The following is a 21,239-nucleotide window of genomic DNA, read 5'->3' as shown; positions in this document are numbered from 1 at the left end:
AATATACAACGCCAGCCATAACTAGCCCCCAGCGTGATTGTATCTACCCACTGTCGTCTTCGAGCACTTTCGATAAAGTCAACTATGGTGAATCTCTCCAACGTGTTGTTTATTTAAGATAACTTGAAACGACAGATCGCAGGTTGCTACAGATTGGTTCCTCCCAACACTGACTTCCCTGAGGAGATCACAAGCTGCACAAATCACATTTTATTCACAGCACAGGTCATCAGGTCACTAAGTCACGTTCCATCATGTACCTACTCTAAAAACAACTGAGCATTTCTTCGTGTAACGAGTATCGACACCAAACGTACGGTCTCTGAAATCAAAGCACAGGTGTACGAACTAGGAAAGCACTGACAGCAAAAACTCCGTAAAAAAAACTGACTGAGGCCTTCTCAACTCACATCATCTTCAGTGCCTATAGGTATTGAAGATATTTCACGGCACGACACTACAGTGCGTTACGTGTATCGCGGTGCTGAGTTCCTATTGGAAACATCCACATACTCGAACGCTCTCAATGTTGGAGCGTCGAAGTTTGTAGATGTTTCTATGGAAACTTAATACCGCGATACTAGTAGGTAGCGCACAGTAATGCCGTGCCGTGAAACAGGGCCCTGCTCGGTCACCCGACCCTTGCACTGGTACCTCTGAATCGGCAACAGTGGATTTTATATCATACGAAGGATGGCCTTCCCGGCCGCACTGAGAGGAATCGCGAACTTCATAACCCGTGCATATATGACCTCAAAAAGGATCATGCTGGGCCCTCTAAAAGGCAAATATAGCACAGCGTGCGCCGCAGCGAAGGCAGCCAGCATCTTCATCTCACTGTTTGGGAGACGATATTTCACATCGCTGACCAGGCACTGGGTTTCTGGGTGAACGGACACAGAGTTGCGCCCATCCTGCAGCTCCGAAATCGTCGTGCCGCCACCGATCACCAAGGTGGCCGCCAGGTTGTCATCTACCAAGATTGAAAGATAAAAAGAACTATTAACCACTGTAATCTTTAAGTTAAGAACAACTTTGTATGTCAGGCCGTCCATCCGTCCGTCCATCCGCCCATCCATGTAAATTGAAGGATGTAAAGAAATATTAAGCACTGTAATCTTTAAGAAAATAGCAATTTTGAATGTCGATCCTTAAAAATTGACAGATGAATTTATTAACCCGCGCACCGAAGGGGTTCTGAGCCTTAACTTAGAACCGACGAGAGGGTGGATGACCGTCCCCCAAAGATCTCAAGAACTAAGTAACGTCGCGAGAAGCGGCAAACGACATTCGAAAGCTCGTAAGAAGGTCTATGAAAAAAGTACTTCGGCCATTTTTCGCTAGGGTTCAAAATGACGTCATCAGAGGTCATCGAAGGTCAAATTATGCGAGTAACCGTAAAAAGACCGACAACATTCAACAAACGACTCCGTAGCTCATGAACAAAAGAGATAAAGAGTCGTATAAAAAAGGAATCTAATGGAAATAAGAATGACTCATTTATTCCATTGACTTATAATGGGCAGGTAAAAAATGAACTATTCGTAGGTCATCGATATGCAATTCTGAGTTATACGAGTTGTAGGTGCTCATCACCAAAATTATTTCTGTGAGTTTCATGATCTGCTTTCAACAACGAGATAGCAAACTTCGAAGAATGTGTTTCGAGGTGAGGTCACTCGTGGCCTGGTGACCTGATTTTTTTAAAGCTATGAGCTAAAAATTTCCAGAGGGTGTGCGAAATGGATGTATCAACAGTCGTGCCAAATCTGGCGGCGCTATGCGCCGGCGTTTTTATGCTATCTGACAAAACCTGAGGGGGGGGGGGGCTCCCCCGTCGGTGCGCGGGTTAAGCACTAATCATAAGGCAAAGAACGATATTGTATGTCTGTCAGTGAAACCTGAAAGATATAACTAGTAAGCACTGTAACATTTAAGTACAGAGCGATATTGTATGTCACGGACGGACGGACCGACAGACGAGACAGACGAAACAGACAAATGTAAAATATTGGGGGGGACACGTCCCCCGTCCCTCCCCCCTCCCCCCGGTGGCGGAGCCCATGGATGAGACAGGCGAGACGGACGGACGGACGGACGGACGGACGGACAGACGGACAGACGGACAGACAGACAGACGGACAGACGGACAGACGGACAGACGGACAGACGGACAGACGGACAATTGTCGTCAGTCATCATTAATGGTAGTTTAAAACTCACCTTCAACGGGTGTGGCGCCCTCCGGAGGCAGGAGTTGTGCGGTGTAGCACGCCTGTCGCGTCATTGAGGTGACTTTGTCCCAATGAATGCCATTCTCGCCGGCGTGACCCACGACGAGAGCCAGGTCACCCCAAACCTGAAAGTAATACACACAATAAATTAGCAACTTTTCAGGCCAAGATTCTAGTACTTTTGTAAAACGTAGAGAAATAAAATTACTAAACATACCTAAACATATATTGATCAATCGACACATTGAACATTTGATGAAGTTACAGTTAACAACCTCAGTAGGTACTTAAAGGGACCCTCCCACCTTCAAAAAAGGTAATGAATTGGCATGAAAGTGATGTCGCTCGGTTCAGAAAGAGCAAAAACGAATATCTACCATATTTCATCGAAAAATATTCACCGGTTTTCAAGATATTAGACTTTTACTTTTGTTTACTTTTTGGGATCTCCGCTGTTTCTAGCGACTTTATTTGAAAGTGCGGCATTTGTTGCGCGCAAAGCAGCATATACCACCGCGTGCTACAAAACGTTTTAGTCAAACATTTAAAAATCGTTAGATATCTGCGCTGACGTCACACATTCAGAGGGGTATTCCTATGCATTAGCCCCTCTGAATCAAAATGCTGCAATTTTGAAATTCAATATTTCCGATTTAAGGCATTTCTCGATGTTGTAAGTGCCGAAACCGGTAATTGTGAGCCAGGGACCCCATTTTGGCTATCTCAACTCAAATCTAATGTTAAGGTGGGAGGGTCCCTTTAACTGATTTCTCAATTTGCCCTTGAGAACAAACTGAGAGGGTCAATTTGAGCTTCTGGAATCACTAATCAGAATGCCACGTATTGACACAAACAGCTAAGTGAGTGACGTTCATACAGACAGCAGCAAATCAATTTCATCAACTGCTACATCGAAACATTATCAAGTCAACTTACCCTCAAAGTTATTCGGAAATTGGTCCAGCACTAGTCAGTCATCACCACACCGAACGCACCAGCACACTCGCACCTATCTCACTGTTTTAAGCGCCAGAAGATCACTTGCAAGCGCCAGAAGTCTCCGTGGCTCCGGTCCGGAGCAGACACAAAAATGAAAATGGCGGAAACGGAAGGCTCGCGAGCCGCACGTGGACGCTATCGTAAAATAATGAGCATATGGGTGCAGAACTATCATGTCTAGGGTATTTTAATTCCTTGTCTTAAAATAACACCATCCTCATCGAAACACACTTTACCAAGGATGCATATTTACACCATGATGAGGGTTGAATTATCAGCTGACAAATCAGAGTGCAAATGTATGCTATCAGATGGGTATTCTTATCCCACTTGAAGAAAATACACTATAGTAGTAATTTTACCATCCATCAATTAGAGGGGTAAACATCTCAAAAGTTAGAATTGCACCATGAGTGTTAAACTGGATTGAATTAACCCCCAAGAATACGCTCGTGATAGAGTACATTCGCACTGGAGCATCATTTTATTCCCCATATACCTCGAGCAAGGGTATAAATATTCTTGATTTCGGTGTAAAAGCGGTGTATAATAATCAAATTCAAATTACCAAGGTGTACTTTTCTTTCAGTGTATACGGTCACAGTGTCCGCTTATGCATATCAAAATTCATCATGCTAGAGGTTAAACACAACAAATAAGTAAATCCAACTGCTTGTAATATTATACAGTTATATGATGAACCACTGCTGCACGCCTTGAGAAACAGCTTCACAGATAATCTCTCATGGCAAATGCATGCAGCTGCAACATGAAAGAAAACCACAATCCTCCACAAATTAGCCGTATGCATGTGGAAATTCCGGTAACATCTAGATAGACGGACTTCGTTATCAGCAAAGCACAGCGAACCATGCATGTTCGTCGTTCAAGCAAGCATTCTCCCAAGCATGATATTTTTAGTGTTGACATATTTAGGCGTTTAATAGTAAGGTAAGAAAAATGACTCATATCTGTGCAACTCATTTACTTCTCACAGCTAAAGCCATGGCTAAAAGAAACATAAAAAGATGACTCGGTGGAGAATCTCCTATAAGGGACCAAAATGAATAGGTACGCTCGAAAAGTTGAAAGTTTCGTAATCAATTCACATGAAAAGAATTGCACAATGCACATGATAAGGGTCTTGCTTGAGGTCTGTATATCTATGGTCGTGAGTGAAAAGTTTGTTTCTCCACTAAAAAGAAGGGAAGAGAAATTAACAACATATGCAACTATTAACTATACCATAAGAAGTACGTTTAACAGTGACGTTTCTTTTGTAAGATGGATGCTTCTTTTTTGCCATCTATCCATTGACGATATATTGTAATGCCGTTTGCAGTCATCATGCACACTCAGAACCAGTGTTTCATTTTTCAGCCTTTTTGGTGGCAAATCACACCTAATGGGGAAAATATTTTCATCCCTAAAATATGAATGACCGACTTTACTTCATCTCTGAAAAGAGTTTCATGCATTCCCAACAGCCAGTTCACTTGTCACTTGACAGTTGATGCACCCACATCCTTTTGTTTCACACCCTGTCAAGATCCTGACATGAAATCCTGGTTTGTCAGTTAGCATAAAAATTGGCATCACACCATTTTACAAAAATACTGCAGTTATTTTCTTTCTTTTTTCTCATCCTAGGATTTTTTCTTCATCAGCACACCCAACCAATATCCAATTTTAGAACACTGCTCAGAACTAACATTAAATATTATCCAAGACTGTTTACTGTAAGTACAAGATAAGTAGGTACAATATATTCGGTGAAATGTGTGGCCCATATATATTTTTTTCTTAGATGCTGCTTACGATGATGACCAGTGACTACCGATGCAGGGAACACGGACGGCCGACCATCGGCCCTTGTCGACCTTTGCATAGCCGAACTGAAATTTACCGGTTTTCATAAGGTAATCCATCAATTAATCACATCCCACGCACTTCTCAGCACGAAGAGGGTCTCTTCGGGAAAGGTGACATCATTTCAGCCTAAGAACAGACGACGCGCGGAACGGAGCGGATTAACGCACTTAATCTCCATCTCCCCACACCCACCGGAAATCTCAAAAGAACCGGCTCTGTGCAAAACTGGACTCGGACGCACCCGTTCGGAGCGTGGATTGTGCGTGCAGGTGCTGTTGAATGAATCGTCTTAGTCACTGCCGGTTTAGCGACATTGCATGAGGAGGATCGATTGTCTGTATGTGATGGGCACCATTGCATCAGCCACTGAGCCTCCGGGATCCTATGCGTTACTATGCGTCGGGATCGTTGAATCAGCGACCCATTTTATAGAGATCTGCGGTGATCAGCTTATTTCATCATCATTGCATAGGCTAGATTTTATTGCATATGATCGAAGTTGCCTACATCCCGACATAGCCACTTTATTCAAGTGATGCATCATTCTTCCTTGCACAATCCACTCTTTATTCTTGGTCCTTGATCCATTTATTCGTTTTCCGACTGCATATCTATAATACGGTTAGAAAGTTCCGGTACCTACCCCGGTTAGTGCATGGTAATTAGTAATTACCCCTTTTAAGAGATCTTCGGTTCTCTGGAAGCCTACGGAGACCACATTAGACCCATGATGTTGATTTCCAGACCCATGTTCAATATCTATTATTCATCGATGATCCCAGCCTCCCAACATACGTCAATGACTGGAACTGCGTCGTGGTCTTTCCGGTCCACCTTAAAATCCAGTTATATGTATTTTTTGTATTTTTTTGTATTTATTCAGTTTATTGCCAACAGGACAGATTCCCAATGATAGGCAAAGTCGAGTAGATAAAACACAAACAATAAATAAATAAATATGCGTCACAACATTACAGATGGTCACTTGTCAGGCACCTAGCTAGTCGTGCGATAATCGTCGCCTTGCCGTCGCAGAACATATCAACGGTAGGGCAGCGTGCAAGAAAAACATTGGTGAGTCTGGGTAATCTACAAAACATGCCGTTTTTAATAGTATTCACTCTGGCGACAGGCTCGAAAAAAGCAGCACGGTAGCGAGTGCTTCTGGATGGTACACGAATAGAGAAACGGCCCAAAAGATACATCGAGTCACATCTACCCTGGATAATGTTATGTAAAAAGACAATGTCATGTTGCTGTCGACGAGATGCAAGGGTCTGCAGTTTAAACAAGTCCAACAGCGCATCATACGACAAATCCCTCGCTTGTCGTCCGGTCGCTGTGCGATGTGCTAACCATAAAAGGAACTTGTGCTGGACACGTTCTATTCTATCTAGTTGTGTACTCGCTGCTCCGTCCCATATCTGCGATCCATATTCTAAGATAGAGCGCACGTTGGCAGTGTACGCGGCCATAATAGCCTTCTCATTCAGGAGTCCGTTCTGTCTGTGACACAGCTGAAATGATCGCATAAGAACGCGTGAATGCGTGAACTTCATCCCATCAGCTGATTAATTATCGTCGATATCTGCGGTGATGAGCTGCGGCTGATCCAACTGACCGTCGCGCGTCGTGCGACCGCAGAGACCTGTGCCCGTTTCCGGTGCCGCCGCGATCGTCTCATCACCAGCCGGAGCATCGCCCATCGTCCCAGCTGGGCCGGCTGCCTTTGACGTCACTGGCCGGGAAAACGGAATATCGGTGTCGGCGCAAAGCCCCGCTACTTACACCTGCACCGGGGGGGGGGGGGGGGGGGGGGGAGTGGAGGGGCCGAGCCCGTCCCGACGTCAAACGTCACCGGTCGGCGGCTCCAGGGCGGCTCGACACTGCTGGACCGGTAGTGATGTCATCGGTATCCCTTCCACCGCAGGGGAACTACACCCGACTCCGTACGCGGTACGGAAAGTGGTCTAACGGGTAACGCCGTGTAAATCGAGCTCTTGATAGTGGCGATTGACATTGCTGCAACTGTCCACGGTAGCTGGATGTTACGTCAGATTCCGCACGGAGCTCCCTAGTTTCTTGCATTTTTCCTTTTCTTTATTGTGCTATGCCGCTGCGTTACATATGTATGTAGTTATCGGTCTCACTCATTCGGCAATTGGGCAGCATCATAACGGTTTTAATACGCTCCTACTTATGAGAGTTCCTAAGCTGGGTAGTTACGAGGCGTTAGAGGCGAACAGTCCAACACCAACACAAGCTCTTATATGGGGAGTTAAATGCATGTTCCAAAAATAACCATCGGTGAACATAAGAATAGATGGGGCGATTTCGCAACATGATACCAATCGAATTAGGATGGGCGATGCAGTAGAAGAAAATATGTAAAAAAAATGTATCAAACTCATTTCGTATACCGTGTGACTGAATTATTAATTCATCAATTAACTGAGCCCTTTACGCGTTTGCACACGAGGCACTAGCTATGCTTCAAATTCGAGGATGATAATCATCTGAGCCACCAAGAGCCCAGGTGCGGCTGAGCAGCGGGTGTTGCTAGATTTAGATAATGCACAGGCGATAAAGGTTTTAGCCATATCCGTCGGCACGACTCACTGATGTACCTTCGTTCCCAGACTGAAGCCGCATCTCGGATCAACGGCAATCCTCTGCTAGCTGTCTGCTGCCGCATGAATGGGTAATTTTTCAATGCACTTTTTTTGGAAAAAAAATATGATAGGCAACATTCATCGTTCAAATCTTCCACGACGGGAAGGTTTAGGGCAAGCAACATTTCATTGCTATTGTCTACCACACCTTTTATTTGGGCGAGGCCCAGCCTGAGTGAGTGATTAGACCAATTAATCTAAATTTCGGGAAGTCTATTGGGATGGGCAATGGGCATGCTTGTTTAAGTCCAAGGCGCGTCCCACGAGCTTAAAACCAGCACGTTACCGGATAGGTTAACCGGTCAACCCCCCCCCCCCCTCTCCTCCCACGGCGTGGCTGACACGACAGTCATAAAACAATTACGTCAAGATAAGTACAGACTCACGTAAGATTACGTCATTTCGGAGCTACCTTCCGTGATGGAATGTCATGCTGTACTTTAAGCACCGCAGCATGACACACATAGTCGGTCTAGTTGGTCATAAAACGAGTTTTTGGAATGAGTTTATCAATGGAGTTTAGCAGAAGTGGTGGCTGGGTGCGACCGCAGTCTGGTCTAAAAGTCTTAATGAAGTTGTCACGAGAACATCACAAAGATGTTACCTAATCGCTGGACTGGCTCACGCGAGTAGTTGCACATACCCTGACAACATTACACGAGGTCTTGTGATCCACGCAGATATTTCATAATGTTCTTGTGCCGAGGCATTACGTTGAGTGTTGTGCTTGTCATCACACCATTTTTACGGAGCGATACGATGCACTGCCATTCACGTGTAGGTACGCTTAAGCCCAGTTACATAAGACTGGAGTTAAGATGTAATATATGATGGAGGCAAGCCAACTGCCAACCAAAATAAAAAGTGTTAGGAGCTGCCATTTTTAATCATTACCTATGTATACGGTTTCATCTCTCTAATATACATTTATAAATAGCATAAAAGGAATATTATGAGATAAAACCGACGGTGGATACAGATTCGTAGGCATAAACAAATTCAATTTCAAGGCAGGAATGCCAGAAATAACCTTGAAAAATATGTAAATTGATATTTATTCGTATTTGAAAGACATATTAACAGGTCTACGATTACAGGGTGTCCCAAAATCAATGTCACACCATCCCACAACCTTCATTTTGACTTCTACGGCGCAATTTCAATACAATGTCGCCGGTACTGGTTCCCCAAGCATATTAATTAACTTCTAGTCACGTAACCTTCGAAATTTTGTGACCCTGACCGGTCAGGGGTTAAAACCGAGGTCTTCTTCGTGGCAGTACCCAGCGCGCGCGTACCAGGTGTCCAGGATGGCAAGGCCGCAGAGCCAATCGACCCGCAGCAGGGCAGTCTGCATGGTTGCCGGCGGCATGACCCACGGCCAGGTCGCCGAGGCACTGGGCATGGGTCGCCGCACGATTTGGCGCTGGTTACCACAGAGGCGGATAGACGCTTGAGAGCAAGCCGGGTCGCGGCAGGAAGAGTTCAGCCAGCCGGGTAGCGCGAACCGTCATCGCAATCGCGAAGCGCGGTGCTAAAGACGGGACAATCCACAAGGAAACTGGCAAGAAGGCTGACTGCCAACGGTCATCCTGTATCCAAGTCAACAGTCCGTGTTGTTTCTAAACCTCAAGCCCACCAAGCCACGTCTCCAGCCGAAAACTTCTGCTGAACATGTCCAGAGCCATCTTTCAACAGGACGGTGCCCCGGCTCATCGAGCTAGAACGACGCAGGATCGATGTCGATCGTACTTCCCGACATTCTGGGAGAAGGACAAATTGCCGGGGAATAGCCCCGACCCGTCGCCGATAGAAAATCTCGGGACGATCGTCCGGTGAGAGGTGAACAAAATGACAAGGGAACATCCGACGGCACGCTGACCAGCAACGTTTGATCTGCCTGGTCCAAGATCAGTCCGCACAAGCTGGACAAGTTGATGTCTGGCGTGCCGGACCGCATTCTTGTTTGTATCAGGGAGAAGGGGGGATATATATGTAAGAAAAGCGCAACTCTCATGTTCATTATTTTCATGAAATGAGCGCTGGAAAGGCGTGACATTATTTTTGGGACACCCTGTAGTTAGAGCAATCAAATATGACTAATTCCAGCCATACCTATGTCATTTACTCCTAGAAAGTCAAGCTATCCTGAGTCAAAAAGGCCATCAACTCCGCACCAGAAGCTTTACTTTATAAGCCTTGAAAGAAAAGGAGTCGAATTGCTGGCGCACCTGAAAGGCTGAAAACTGCCTTGGATGAAACACAGGCTGCGTGAAACAAACTGGACTTTTTTTAAAGATACTATCGTGTTTCTCAGGCGTTGCGACAGGCATCTTTAGCTGAGATCAACACCTTCTTTATTTTTTAAAGTAAATTTTTCGTCTTCTGCAATTCACCAGAAAGGCTTATAGGAAGGTGCGGATGAATCGTCCGTCAAAATAGGGTGTGTATTGTGTAACTAGTGTACCTAGCAACCAGGTAACTGAAAGCCAAGCCTTGCTGCCGGCAGTCCTGAGCCACCGCTCAAGATTCGCCGATACAAGCCGATCAGATCTGATCCGAACACACTCTCCTGAGACTGCCAAGATGCTTGGCGACAGACGTTGACCGACCACAAGCTGTTGTCAACAGTAAGAGTTAACGGATCATCATGGATGGCTCAGACAGATCAGTGGGTAAGGTGATGGTGAAACCATAACTAGTTTCCAGTTTAAACATCCAACACACCTTAAAAACAAACAAACTTAGATGCCTGACATTTTTCTTGCAACATACGGAGTCGGAATCGGATTCCATGTTCGCTTGAAAGTAGGTACTTAACAGTTTCCAAAAGCAAAAATATTCATTAATTGAATTGGTATACGCATCGCACTTGTTACACGCTGTCCAAAACAGTGCCTTATCATAGGGGAGGTTGGGGTAATTTGGCCGCTTTTTTAGAAAACGATGTAACTTAAAATTGACGACACATTTCTGCATTTTCTCAACGCTGGCAGATGTCGCATTCATTTTACTTTACTGGACAGTGAACTTGAAATGATAGAGTAATTATTTATATTATAATTGTGACGGATTACAAAGCTCTGCAAGGCGGCCAAATTGCCCCACTAGCAGGGTTATTTGGCCGGGGGTGTGGGGCAATTTGGCCGGTGTTAGTTTGAGGCCGGGATATTTTTGTTATAGGCGAGTCAGCTTCAGATTCAGCAATGACGCGTGTCCTACGACGCATTTGACGCATTTCGGAGGTTGACTCAGCGGTCACAGGGGTCGAAAATAGTCAAAATAGCGGCTCTAGATGCGATCACAGTTTTTTTACGAATCCTATGCACCGTAGGAAGCTTATGTGCTCCAGTTATAACTACTGCCTTGGTTTTTGCTAAAACGCTATGTCATGAAAATATTCACACGCATTACCATGTTGCTAATGTATCAATATAAATATGGGCGATGAAAATAAAACCGCAGAAATCTTAAGTGAGTGCGTTAGACGATAACAACTTATCATTAACCCGCGCCCCGTTGGGGTCTGCCGAGTAACGCGCCCTGTTGTGGGGGGGGGGATTTACCCCCCCCCCTAAGATCTCGAGAACCACGCAACATAGCGACAAGCGGCAAACGGTGTTGGATAGCCCCATCAGGGAACTACCTTGCGACCCAATTTCATTGACCTAGGTCAAACCGATGACGTCACAGGTCAGGTCAAAGGTCGAATTTTCACCGTTTACAGGCATTTCAAGAAATGCGTTGTAAAATCGAGTAAAATGCATTTCATTGAAAATCATCGATGGAGAAATGCTCGTCAAACACATTTTTGCTATTTGAGGTCACTGATACCCGGTCAGGTCACAGAGGTCAGCCTGGTCAGGTCACTGAGGGTCACAATATGAAAATATCATGCGATGCATGTTTTATGGTCCATTTTATATGCCAAATACGATTATGTGGGTCAGGCAGCCTTTGGGGTCAGTTAAGATTATGTTCTGGTGAAGGTCAGGTCAAGGTCAGGTCAAGTTCAGGTCAAGGTCAGGTCAAATAAGGTCAAATTTCAAAGTTGATATTTTCGCATAAAATGGGTATCGATGGCGATGCAGCTCGTCACGGGGAGTTCAATGGTGGTATTTGTTTTGCGCTACGTGGTCTAGAATTGCTAAAAATTGAGTTAAAAATTTGACATCATCAATTTTGAACAGTTTTCTCGCTATAACTTGGCCAAAAAAGGAGGTATCGATCTGAAATTTTGTATGTATATAGAAGAGTGCAGGGAATATCACATACCTACATTACGGTTTTTCGAAATTAGGAAAATTTTGCTTTTTTAAGCGTTTTTCTAAAAAAATCAATTTTTTGAATTTTTGGGGGTCAAAAACCCAACATTTTGAAAATCCGAGATAATCATTTTGTAGCACCGCTTTTTGTCTACATGACCATATAAAGAACTTTGAAATTGCTTGGTAAATGTAGATTTTGTGAGCGTTTCAAGATATCATGTTTTTTGCTCATTTTTGCTCGAACATGACCTTAGTTTGACCTCAATAACTCCTGATCTAAGGTGACCTAAGACTTGAAATTTTGAGTGAAGGTGTCAAATTGATGCCCGAGAAGGTACTGAAAATTTGGCGGCGCTGCGCGCCGCCGTTTTCTTGTTTTTCAGGAAAAACCACAGGGGGGGGGGGGCAAATTGGCCTCCCCCACGGGGCGAGGGTTAATATGTTGCAGCTCGGGATGGCCGGACCGGAGCTAACGACTAGCCCTCATTTCAATATTTCATCGGATAAATCCAAAGATAGCACCTAGCTGAGCTGGTGTACCATGTTGCACGAGCTCTAAACCGTTACATCACATCCTGTACGGGTAGCCAGTAATTTCAGCCGAGCCACCTGGGGGATCTCTCTCCGATGCTGGGCCACCCTGGTCCGCGTATTTCCCGACCCCCTCCCCAACATCCGAGCCTCCCCTCCGTAGTGCGTGCCATGAGATAGCTGTCTGGGCCCGAGACGGGTAAATGCCGGGACAACCGGCGCGGCGCGTGGCTCGGCAGGGATTTCTATCTCGATGTCGTTAGGAACCCGATGAATGACACCAAGGTTGATGTAAAGAGCGCACAAAGTACCTATAGGTGGGCATACATTCACGCAAGATAACACGCAATGCAATATACATAAGGATACAGTTTTCAGATGCACGGGCCGAGAGAATGGACTTGGAAAACGAAAATATTCAACTACATAAAACAATCTCATGGTTGTGCCTAAATATAGTTATGCCCCGTTCCATCTACGTCACAGTGCAGTACCGGGTGCTATATCAGGAATTCCCAGCCCTAAAAAAAGTTTCGCAGCGGTAGTTTGGTAACTCTCTCTTCATAAGGACAACACATGACGTCAGTCCCGGTATATGACCAATGCAATAACGGGGCCGGTGCGTACGTCACAATAATGCGGGACAATACCGGGACGCCGACCAAGGACGTTCGGAGCTGACGGCCGACTGGTCCTGTGGCGCCAGCGGCCGGAGGTTTGACCAGGTTACAAGGCGGAGGTCATCCCAGAATGAATGAAGGGGGAATGAATGGGAAGGGGTGGCAACGAGACTGTTTAACAGGTCAGTGATGTGTATCGATAATAAGCGCAGGAAAAAGACTAGAAACCACAACACGTTTGTCAAATGTTCAGTGTTACTGCTTTTCAGTCCATAATTAAACCAACCTTATTTTAACTCACCTGGCTGTGGCTATACGTTATTTCGCATAGGTATCAACGTTGTTTTGGTACGTATACGTTGCTTCCTCTGGATATGCGCAGCATTGGGATGATGCGGACATTCTTTAGGTATGTCGGGACATTTACTCCTCCAGATGTTGGCAATCTAAAATCATTACGATAATGACATTGTACCACTAAGTTAATGAAAAAAACTGCAATACCTAGGTAAAGGTATGAGATAACCGACATAAAATAGAAACGAGAGAAGCTAGTGTGTTATGCTTGTGTTAAGTGTTATGCAAGCAAGTGCTAGTGTATAAAAAGAAGTGTTATGCTCTGAAACCTAATCGCTAAACATGCCATGATACGGTACGTTTGTTGTGCATATGCGTCACAGGTGGTAAATATACTGCGTGTGTGCCCGAGCTCCAGCTCCAGCCCTATCGCTACACAGTACACACAGTTACAACCGTTCGTTTGCGGCACTGGCCATCTCCCGACTCCCGTGAGTCCCGCAGTCGCTCGGCCGCCGCTCGGCGGCCCAGTCGGCTCTAGCGGGGTAGGCTGTGCCGCAGGACACCGACTACCGCTACCGAGCCGCGGCGGGCAGAGCCGCGCCGCGGCCGGCGGGCCCGAGCCGACCGGCCAAGTTCGCTGTCCGCTCTACACAGTACACAGTCTCACTGCACCATACTCGTATTTTAGATATGTTAACCCTCGCCCTGGCAGGGGGGGGGGGGTCGATGCGACCCCCCCCTAAGGTTTTTCGAAGATAGCGTAAAAACGGCGGCGCGCAGCGCCGCCAAATTTGGCACAGCCTATGGGGCAACCTTTTTACATATGACCTGAAAATTTCAGGTCCGGGTGACCTTAGGTCAGGTCACCAGGTCAGAAAAACCGGTACAAGGTCATGGTCAAATTTCAAATTTCTTTTTGCACCTGTCCAACTCACAGTTTTGCACTGATTTCCTTCAAACTTTCAGGATGTGCTAAGTTCACCGAGTTGTATAACATATAGTTCGGGTTTTTTGAGGTCACTGACCTGAGGTCAGTTAGAGGCATGGGCGGCGCCACCGGGGGGGACGGGGGGGACAGGTCCCCCGCTATCGAAAGTTAGGGGGGTACAGTACCCCCCTATCGGCGATGCCCGTTCAATAGTTGATAATAATGCATTATAAAGCTATCCGTCGCATTTAATGCATCGTTGGTTAATCAAGGCAGGTTCTGAATAAAGATTGCTGTTGGGATGCACCGCAGGGGGTCCTGGCCATCTGCAAAAGGTGTGGAGCTGTGATGCCTGTAGTTATAAGGTGATCGGCAGGGCCTCGGGGATCGTGCCCCCTTTTTGGGGCGCCAGGCAGGGTTATTACTTATTACCTCCCCACCCCACTGCCAGACCCCATTGCCGATAAAGCCAAGTTCACTGAAATTCCATAGATATCCGTTACTATATGAAAATTTTCCATTCCTAATTAGTCAAATTCAAGCATGGCAGTTATACCAAAGGAACCATTTGAAATCTATGCCATTTAACCCCAGCACTTGTGGGGAGAAGTGTTCGGATAGATCACAGGCAGGACCAAAAAAGCACGCAGTAGCCCAGGACCTTATAATTGGATATAGCATCGGCTCCCTCTCGTCAAGGGGTTCGATAGCACTCGTTTTTTTTTCTGCAAAACTAAGTTCGGTCGGCGGCCGAACGGCTGGGGGTCTAATCGAGCCCCCCATCCCTCCCCTTCTTACGTCAGCGGCTGTGAAAATGCCATTACCAGCTGTTGAAACATGGCAGTTGCTTTTGCATGAGTGCACGAAAGGGTTTTAGGTCCGTGATACGTGAAAGGTTCTACATGAAAATTGAGATACACCAGCTTATCAAATTGTGCTCACTGTGGTGCGCTCGGTTTTACCTGGACTAGTCTTTGAATTCTGGGGTGAAACAGACCAGTCAAGAAACCTGTTCCATAAGGAGAGCCACTAAATGCTAAAGAGATGTGGGATGAGGTTTCCAGAGACCTTCATTACCTCCCAAAGGGGGTGCCCCGCCATTTGCCAATCCCTGCTGTAGTTGTTACGATTGGAGGGTGAATATGAGAACGATGCAGGTCGTGCCAGCTCGATCATGACGAACACAATGGTGCCGACATCACAGCTCTACTGCCATTTTTGACGAAGTGAATCAACAAGCACCGGAATCCTACCCTGGGGCATTTCACCTGCAGAGGTCGCCGGACCTGAGACCCTTTCACTCATTTTTTTTTTCAACGGTGCATGCGCTCGTTTTTCCCGCGAAGCTCTTGGCAAGAAATCGATCAGAAAGTGTGGTCAAATAACGGCTGGGGACCTTCCATGACCTAGCCTTTTGAGTGACCACCGATGACATGACCACTGACGGCTAGCCATTAGCTGCACCCTGCCCGTTGCATATGGATCAGGTGGTGTCATGATTCTGAAATTATATTGCAGTTTTGGCGCACTTGTCAGAGCAGAAGACATTCCCACTTTTCCTCCATTACTATATGATGGTGAAGCCCTGAAGCTGACCAGACGTAAGATCGAAAATTTGAAAGTATGAAACGTAAGAATAGCTGGCACTGCTACTCATACCTAAGCAATTCGCAGCTTGTAGGAAACCAGCTTTGAGTTGGCAAGACTGCAAATTTTGATTTAGAGGCAAGGATGCTTGAAAAGGTGATCGATCTTAGGTGTCCTAGGATAAGTTTGGAAACGGGATGCACCATTCGATGTGTTTTGGGCCTTGCCAAGTTTCGCGGCGTTACGTGCCTCGTTTTTTTGCATACACGATCAGTATCTACTTTTTGGATTTTCGATTTTCGGTCCCCGTCCCCCCCTATCGAAAACCCGTGGCGCCGCCCCTGGTTAGAGGTCATTACGTCGTAATGTTAAGCCTATGGGAAAATACTAAATTCGGAAAATACTGGAGATATCCGCTTCGTTCTATCACTTTTGTGCTTTGAAACCACAGTACTCAACAGCAGGTCACTTGGTGCTTCTTTGTTTGGTGTACTTATCCATGGGTCAGGTCAAATGAGGTCAACTGAGGTCAAATGACGTTTTTGCCAATAACTTGGCACATAATGACGCTACAGCTTAAAAAATGGTACCATTGTGTTCCTGGTGATCAGCCGAATCGAATGATATGCGATATGATGCAATTTGGTTAACTTTAACTTAATTTATTAATTTAAGTTTACTTAAAATTTAAGAAAAACTTTATGTACACTTAAGCAAGATAAAAAGTATATCATTCGACGCGCCTTGACGTGCTGAGTTCACTGGTGCTTTTCTTTTTGCTTTATCTTAATTAGATCAAAAGGTATAAGCGAAAAACTTTTGACCTGTTTTTAGCGAAATTTTTACATTTATACCCCCCAAAACCCCCCTAAATATTGACCTAGAGCAACCAAATTTGCACAGGGGCGAGAACTCCAGGGGGCCCACCTACCTACCGAATTTGGTGTTTCTAGGTGCCATAGGAGCCAATCGCGAGGGGGGGTCGCATCGACCCCCCCCCTGCCAGGCCGTGTTATGAAAAATGCCCTGCCAGGGCGAGGGTTAAGGGAATTCAATAGTTGTAACACTTTTCGTTCGAGTTGTGTTTTCCTATTGACAAAAACAAATCTGAGTTTCGCGACAATTTTGCATATACCGGAACTTAGCTTTATCGAACTACCTATTTAAATAGCCAAGGTGTGCCTCAACTTCCGGAGGAAATGAAGGTGTTGCTAATTTGCTTGTACAGGTGCAGTTTATAGGTTTTCTTAGCACAATATCACTGCCTAACAATTGTCCATTACGCCAATTTATGACGTTTTCGATAAAACTCATGTCTGGGTATCTGCTACCGATGCAGTTTTGTTGTTCATTAATTAGTAATGTTCCAGAAAGCAATAAGATAGGCAGGCATAGGTACCTAATTTATCCAATATCCGCATCTTGTCCTAACTGAGGCAACTGCACCAACAACAACGCAGAGCAACTTTTATTTTCTGACAACAGCATATAACAATGAGTCACTTTTACAGGACCTTATACGCACGAACGTTCGCGGGATCTAGCTGCGTGGTTGCTCTATTTTGTAATTTCCAAAGGACCCTTCCGTTTCAACAGTCAATCGCGAGGCATTGTGTGACTGTATGGCCACTGCATTGTCACCAATAATCCTATCGTTAATGCAAAAAACATGTTCGATCATCGTGAAAACCCAGTGACTTTCCAAAACGCCAATCGCACAATGCAACATGATACCACGCGGAGAAGGTATGCATCCTGCGTTTGTCTACACCACTGCAGAAGAAAACGGCCCAGTGCAGTGGCGCAGCTTAGCAGCAGACAGCACCAGCGCGGCGGTCCAATTCAACACCAGCGCACCGGCGTTCCAAAGCACCAGCCTCTGGCCGTGACTGCAAGATCAACATTTTCTGGTATGGTTGATGGAACTAAAAAAACTAAAGGTATGTAAAACCGATGAACAATGAGCCTGAATGGATGCTCGATATTGTCGATTTGGACGTATTCGATGCGGTAACTTACGCAAACATGATAAAAAGTAGGACGAATACGAAGAAGACTGACGTATTGGGAATGAAATAACAAAAGATAGCGATGTATTTACTATTTGATTCGAACCATTTTCATTCTCAACAAAAGTACACTTGAATATTCGTAGTTACGGCCCTTCCTAAAACAAGCCCAATACAACAGGATGTTAAGTAACTGTTTCCGCCTCTTACAGACATGTCGCACCAACCATTAAGTTCATGACAAATCCTTTTGTCTTCAATAAGGCCATTCACACAATTGTTCTAATTTGTAGAACCAGATACTAAACTAGATAACAAAACACCATTAGTGCTCCTGTTCACTCACGATTAGTAGAAACATAAGGAAAAGTAATTTGAGTATTATTGGAAACAGCTGTTACGGCCCGCGCGCCCAGCCTAGGCCAGACATATCGGTATTAGACACGGAACCAGACAGTATTTTTGTCGCCCGGCAGCGCTACCGGATAAACCACAAAATTACAGGCGGCATACGATTGTCCGGCGGCGTTCAGATTTTCCGACTTCCGCACTTATTCGTAGAACGGCGTCTGCTGCTTCTTGGAAAGGGACACTCAGGCTGGAGCATCGCGGTCAAAACGTATCAGATCGATTGGTAAACGTGTTTCGTAGTATTCAATGTAACCGATTGGATGCCCAAAAATGAGCCGGATATCTTGTTCTTGTGCATTGGTTATCGGTGAATCAGTAAATATTTTGGACATGGCAATAGCTATCAAGACTCATTTCTTTCACATTCACACTCGGAGTAGATCCAGCCGAAATGGAAACTATAAAAATGAAGCCACACAATGCGCTGGTCGCTGGGTAAGAGCGTGGCAGATTCTAAAGTGCAGGCTACGAAATTTAAACATATAAAAACGCTACACACTACGCAATAGCCAGTGTTGCCGTATGTTCGCACTATACTGTGCCTTTAGTATCTGACACCAGTATAGCGCCTTTTGTGGCGACTAACGGAGCGAGCGAGAGGGTGGGCCTTGCACGTGCGAAATTTCGAGGGGGTACCTCCAACTGACTTATGCACGGCACCCTACTAACCGGTCTCTAGCGATGTGCCAAATTTGAGCACAATCGGCCCAGCCGTTCTCGAGATCTGGAAGCGGCACCCTGCACGTGCGCACATGCAAAATGGGTCCCAACTGACTTGTGCACGGCACCCTACTAACTGGTCCCTAACCGTGTACCAAATTTGAGCGCAATCGGTCCTGCCGTTCTCGAGATCTGGAATCGACCCCTGCACGTGCGCACGTGCAGCAGCACCCTAACTCTGGCACATGGATATGCATTGCCTAGTGGGTGCCTACCTACATGCCAACTTTCAGCGCAATCGGCCAAGTAGTTACCGAGATATTGCAACAATTACAAAACTGACACCTCTTCGTTTTGCACGTGGCACGTGCATAATGGGTCACCCACATGCATCGGGAATAGTCCAATACTTGGTAGAAGGAACAGTGGCGGATCCAGGGGAGGGCAAAATGGGCATTTGCCCTCCCCAAAGCCAAATCGTGTGGGCAAGACTATCTTTTTGCCCCTCCCAAAGCACGTAGCGATGAGCAAATCTAATACGGCGTCGATGCCTATATGGACGAAAAGCAGGGCTTCTTTCCGTGACGGCCATTCCGAAGGAAGGAGCTGACCACTGTCTGCTGATATTTTGGGTCGATATGCTGATATTAGATTGAACCCCCTGAACTGAATGTATGCATATAAGCATATGCAGTGTGGCCAATGGCCATGGTGTGGGGTAACACGGGGCAAGATGCCCAGTCGTGTAAGACGCCCACCACCCTATATTCGGAATTACCTAAGCAATTCACAGTTTTGTCATTTGTTGGGAGCCTCATTGCTGTGGAGCGTTCCGCGTAACAAAACGGCGACGTGCCTAGCCGCCATTTTATACCTATTTTTTGCATATGTTCTGAAAATGTCAGACCAAGGTCTCTCTAGGTCACGAAGTCACTAAGCTGTACGTCAAGTGACATAACCTAAAAACAGTTCCAATGCTTGCCATAGCTAAACCGAGTGACGGATCGCTTTGAAACTTTCAGCAGTTAATAAGGGTAACAGTACCTATGTACAAAATGTTAGTCACATGGTTTTTATATCGATGACCTAGGGCTAGGTCATTTTTGCGACCTCTCCACTATAAGTCAATAAGAGAAAATTGAAAGGCACCTTTTTTGGGCAAACCTCTTGTCCGGTAGCTCAGTTGGTAAAGCAGTGGACTCCCGGTAGTGAGAGCCCGGGTTTGAGTCGCTCCGGCGCTCGATATTTGAGACTCCTGACGGGGATGGTCTGCGGTTGGTGGGAGCAGCCGCAGCCATTCAAAGTCAGGAGTGGGACAGGCCGTGTCTGGCTTCGAAGGGCACGTAAAACATTGGCATCGTTAAACGTTAAACAAAATTCTCCTGTCACCCGGAATTACGCGATCGGACGGTAGGGGTCGGGCTCTACGCAACAAGCTCTGCTTAGCGTAGGGACAGCTCCCGTCAATCCGCCCTTTCAAACATTCGTGCTAAATTTATAAGAAACGTCACTCTTAACAATACCGAGTTACAACCTAAACAGCACACAGTGAACCGGAAAATAGCACCCGTGACCCCTCCTTATGTCCCTGAGATCATCTCAGGTCACGAAAGATATGCAATAGTTTGCAGCAATTCGCTAATAACTTCTGCTGGAGGCATTCTAGAGCAATAGAAACACCTTAGATGTGTTCAGCTTTACGATACGGATCGACTGATATGCAACACGACCTTTTCCGGTCAGGTCATGACTTGACCAAATGTCAAAGTTGTAAGTTCACTTTTTAAGATCAAATTATAACTCATTCGACGCGTCTTCGCGAGAGGAACACGATGCCGGTAAAAGTAAGATCGCACAAGGTTTGATTCAAAAGTTATCGCAGAAAATCCGTTCCCGTAAAAGTAGTATATATTATGGCAGTTTCTCCTGGAGGCTAAACCGTTGATCTTAGGTCCAATCTGAGCGAATTACCGAGAAAGAGCAGTTACAGTGCTATCAAATTAGCTTTTCTGGGGCGCTCTAGCTCCATTCGTTTCCGAGTTATGCGCCAGTTCTTCAAAAATTGTCGAAACTGGACCTAAATATTATCGGGATTTGGCCTTTGATGGGCTATGGTGATCTGACATCTGACCTGACCTTAAAAGTGAC

The sequence above is a fragment of the Amphibalanus amphitrite genome, unplaced genomic scaffold (genome assembly GCF_019059575.1).
Source record: "Amphibalanus amphitrite isolate SeventyFive unplaced genomic scaffold, NRLGWU_Aamphi_draft 000683F_arrow, whole genome shotgun sequence".
NCBI classification, from domain to species: domain Eukaryota; kingdom Metazoa; phylum Arthropoda; class Thecostraca; order Balanomorpha; family Balanidae; genus Amphibalanus; species Amphibalanus amphitrite.
This window is presented reverse-complemented; position numbering follows the sequence as displayed.